Source organism: Sinocyclocheilus rhinocerous, unplaced genomic scaffold (assembly GCF_001515625.1).
Source record: "Sinocyclocheilus rhinocerous isolate Xijiao unplaced genomic scaffold, SAMN03320098_v1.1 scaffold568, whole genome shotgun sequence".
Classification (NCBI taxonomy): domain Eukaryota; kingdom Metazoa; phylum Chordata; class Actinopteri; order Cypriniformes; family Cyprinidae; genus Sinocyclocheilus; species Sinocyclocheilus rhinocerous.
Window position 1 is genome coordinate 507,885 of NW_015652173.1, and position 5,064 is coordinate 512,948.

The window sequence follows — 5,064 nt, forward strand, 5'->3', positions numbered from 1 at the left end:
TACTTATCTTTGTCAACCTGGCAACCATGTGCACACGCGCTCTCTCTCCACTGAGGATAAACATGCTTGCTTTCTGAAAACAGCGCTTAGCTTGCAGTTTAGCGATCTCCACTTCAATATTCTATTCTCAGAAAAGTGTAATTCATCAACTGTTCATTTACGACACGGAGAGCGAGAGAGAGGCTGTGTATGTATGAATTACCACCGTTTTGCCGCGTTTCTCTATTAACAGTAAAGCTGTGGCTTTAATTCCTTTAGAAACAATGATGCTACCAGCTCCTTGTTGAGAAAGATAATGTAGCTCTTGAGCGATTAAGCTATTTAGTTGATAAAACTGCGGGGCAGCGCTAAAAAGTTTGTTCTGTAAATGTCTGAGTTCGGCCGCAACGTGATCTGTGTATGTGACTGCACCAAACTGCTTCTGTTTCACATAAATGCTGGCACAGACGTGCATGTTCGGCTAGCACAGTTGAGAAACTGTGGTATTTTTCTTGATGACATTTCAGTGAACTGTTAAATGGTATGGACTGCCTTTATCAGCAATGGTTAAGTTGTTTTATGCCTTCCTTAACCAGAACAATGCCCTGTTCATGCTGTAAAGCATCATGTGTGTGAGTCTAGCCGTTTTTGTAGGTCACGTATAGCCTATTAGCCTATTTGTGAGGGAATATGACGCAACTGAAAAATTATATTACAGTAGCGCAGCTAAACTATAGGCCTATCCATAATGTGTGTCAAAATGCCATCCAGTTGTCTAATCAACACAAAAAAGCAAACCTTTTCGGAATTAAAGGAGAAAAAATGGGGAATGAAAACCAAAAAAAAGGAAAAAAGACAACATGCATAAAGGGAAGCATTCGCCCAGGGAAGCCGTGATTACTTGTAGCGTACAAGCTACGACAGCAAGCGTGTCGCCAACGGAAGCACTTATCAAATCTCATGCCAGCAGGGAGACCAAGCATGAAAACTCAACCAGCCCTTCCTCCCTTGAGATACATCCTATTAGCCTGCCTGTGGCTCCAACTGTTGTGCTGCATTTTTCTCAATTAGGAACTTTAGCATTACACCGCTGCCGAAATCTGATGGCTGACAGAACAAAGAGACGGTTGAACAATGGTTTTGCAGAAGGCCATAACAAGGACAATAACTCTTCGAATGTCACACTGTAGCGAGGTTCATAACTGGGACTTTGACTTCAAATTTAGCAACTCATTAGCAAGGGATGAGTCAGATTGGTCTGCTAATTGACCAACCGTCTAAGAAAGTTTAAATGTATAGCTTTTAAAGCACCACAGCTAGAGATATCAAATAGGAGAAATTATGTGGTATAATTTAATGGCTAAAGGTGCACATTTACAATTTTCTTGTCAAATTGCCTTCAAAAAGGTGAAATTTTCCCACAGGTTCAAGTTGGTCAGATGAATTTGCCGCGCTGACCAACAGCAAGTTGCTTGGTTTGAAATTTCACAGCGATTTCACCTTACGTCTAGCAGAAGTTAGCACAACGGCTAATACCACTAACAGCAGCTTTAAATCTTTGGGAAGCTACATTTTTAACTTTAGTTTATACAATTACATGTATATAATCATGTTTATATGATTATCAGCACATTTTTAAAAACACTTTATAGTTTTGCACCTGCTAAAAGCTAGATAAGAGTTCCTCAGAAAGCTAATGCTAACACAAAGAGTGTAGTACTCTCAGCTCCATTTAACACTTTTGCCATATTTATAACCAAAATTCTACATATTTTACTGTTTAGAGTACAATTTTGTCAATCTATATTAACATTAAGAAGGCAAAGTAACTGTACAGTGCTAGAAAACAAATGAAGCTAAGTCTCATTTTGCTGTTGCTACCAAAACTAGATATCACATTATAGAAAAATTCTCATGCAAAGACATCAGTGGAGACAAACAACCAGCGTCAGCATCTCTGGAGTGCGTGCGAGCGAGTTTGTTGTGATTTTGTCTGTGTTATACACAGATATAAACCTGACGCTTGGCCACGCAACAGAGAATATCAACTGGAGCCACCCAATGAAAGGAGATTGTGGAATGTCTACAGAAGATGGCAGAACGTGTCCAAACGTTAAATACCAGGTACATCTTTGCTATATAACTCCGCATAAAAATTTTTTGTCAGATATTTGGATGTGCCATGCCTGTCTGACTATAAAAACAGTATTTTTTGATCATACTTTAAAATTCAAGAAGCAAACTTAACACGGCAGTAAATAAAAAGATCCACTCTTTTCATCTGATGGTAATTCATCTTTTCACTCCTCCAAAGCCTCTTTTGGAGAATGTGAAAACAATGAACGTGTCTTGAGAACAGACAAACATAATTCAGGGGCCCCTGCATGCGGTTGCTCTCACTCTGAGGGGGTTGTAAAAAGCAGAGCCCCCCTTTCTGTGATCTGAAGCAGGGGCCCGACAGAGGTCTTGGATCTCCACTGTAAATCTCAACTCAAAGCTCTCAGGCGGTGACAATAAGAAATTAAATCACATGAAGCTTATATTAAGTATGTCTGCTCAAAAATGCCAGACATTAACTTTCGGATTGCAGTGTAACTGGAGAACGGATCTCTCGGTCTGAAAATTTCTTCTAAACGCAATGAACTTCACAAAACAGGCAGCTAATGTTTTGGAAAAAAGCAAGCGGTATGGATGTGTTTCTTTAGGCTACAGGCCAGGAACAGTGTCTGGCTCCATTTTTAATGTCTTCATCATACACCGCACAAAGTGAAATGCATTCTGGGGAAAAATGTCCCAGCTCTTGGGTGTCATAAATACAGAATGAGCTAAAAGCCTTGTGTTCGCAACTAGGTGGATGATAAAAATGTGAAACGCACAGTTCAGCAAGAGTGCATTTAGCTTTTTTTAACCTCAACTTGGGCTGTCACGACCGTAAACAGACTGACAGACTATCAAGGTCGTTTTTGTTCACTTGTCTTAAGAGTGTATGCTACATGCATACATAATCTATATATAACATAAAAAAGAAAGGTTGAGGAACATATATTATACATATAAAAAATAATAGCCTTCTTATAGTATTAATGTAAATTCAAATGTAAATATTGACATGTGTATACACACAAATATGTGAATGTGTGTGTGTGTGTGTGTACATATGCACGCATGCACACACACACACACACACACAAATTGTGAATTGTATGTAGGGCTGGACAATAATTCAATATCAATATGTTTTTTTCAATAACGGTGATATGATTTTTAAACACTTTTACCGATATTTCGATATACATTACCAGTGTTTCCCATACATTGATTTATTTGTTGCGTTTGACGTCTTTGAATAAACATGAGCACTGCACGTTTCAAAATCAAAACGCGGCGCGGGTATTTTATATGAATGAATCTCTGAAGGGAATTGACTGTCTTCAGAAAAGTTTCGATGACATTTTTATTTGATCTGATAAAGTAGCAATCATGAGCGGAGCTGCTGTGATTACAGCCGTTACCAGGGAAACCGCTAGTTTTATCACTCTAAAAGCGCCTCCTGCTAGCAGAGAATGAGTTTGCATTTTCAATAAGCCCGTCTCCAGCAACATTTCCAGTTTTTGTTGTTGTTCATTTTTTTTGTTTTCTGCAGCGACTCAGAGCACTTTTCATACTCTTTTTTTCTGGCTGAAGCACATTTGTTTCAATCTATAAGAATAATTAGCCTACACTACTAGATTTTTTAATCTATTCTTTTTTTTTTAAACAACTCTCTTCTGCTCACCAAGGCTGACTTTATTTGCTCCAAAGTACAGCAAAAACAGTAAAATGTTGAAATATTTTTACTATTTAAAATTGCTTTCTATTTGAATAGATTTTAAAATGTAATTTATTCCTGTGATCATAGCTAAATTTTCAGTATCATTACTATAGTCTTCAGTGTCACATGATCCTTCAGAAATCATTCTAATATGCTGATTTGCTGATTATCAATATTTAAAACAGTTGAGTACATTTTTTTTCAGGATTCTTTGATGAATAGAAAGATCCAAAGATCAGCATTTATCTGAAATAAAAAGCTTTTGTAACATTATACACTATTCCATTCAGTATAATTTTTATAATTTTTTGGGGAAAGAAATTATAGAAATTAATACTTTTATTTAGCAAGAATGCTTAAAATTGATCAAAAGTGATGATAAAGGCATTTATAATGTTACAAAAGATTTCTATTTCAGATAAATAGTGTTCATATCGATATCGGAATTATATCGTATCGACCGAAATTAAGAAATATATCGTGATATCAATTTTGGCAATATCGTCCAGCCCTAATTATATTATATTTCGTATAAATATCTAAACATTCTTAAAACAAGATACATTTACATTTTAGCAAAATGACTTAAGATATTAAGTGTTTACTGAAAATTCATTGTTTTTTTTTTACTGCCAGTGGAGTTTAAAAAACTTGATTCAAAGTTTATTTTTCTCATTTCATTGGCAGATTTTTTGTGACAGGCAACGGACAAGAGAGTTTGAAATATCAGAGGGGAATTGCTGTTGGAAGATTCTTTGGAATTTATGGAAACTGGAGAGAAATCAAACAAGATGACAGAGTGACTGGGCAACAGGAAAGCAGAGATGACCTAACCAAAGATATTGAGGATGCAACAGCTGAATGAATGTGAAGTGAGTTTGGAACATTTTTTTTATTATTATTTATTTCATTCATAGAAAGAAAAAAAAATCTGATTTAGTCAAAGTGAGATCACCAATGAATATGAAATAATTACCTGTATATATCGTGATATAAATGTTGGCCATATCGTCCAGCGCTAATTGTATGTGACATTGGACATAAATATATAAATAAATATTTATATTTAACTTTTATATTCAGCAATTATTTTAGTAATAGTGTCAATTTTTATTATACATTAATAAATTAATTATACTTATTATATATTTATAAAATGTATATTTAATTAAATATTTTGTAATTTAATACATTCAATATATATTTACTTTATACATGTCTAATTAATCAGTTTGTTTATATATATATATATATATATATATATATATAAAATT

At 35.1% G+C, this 5,064-nt stretch overlaps 1 protein-coding gene across 1 annotated transcript in view; it reads right to left on the reverse strand.

The window, feature by feature from the left end:
- The window catches only part of LOC107714037 (low-density lipoprotein receptor-related protein 5-like), a 69,771-nt gene that overhangs the window by 52,448 nt on the left and 12,259 nt on the right, over positions 1-5,064 (reverse strand). The gene's annotated exons all lie outside the window — the stretch shown is intronic.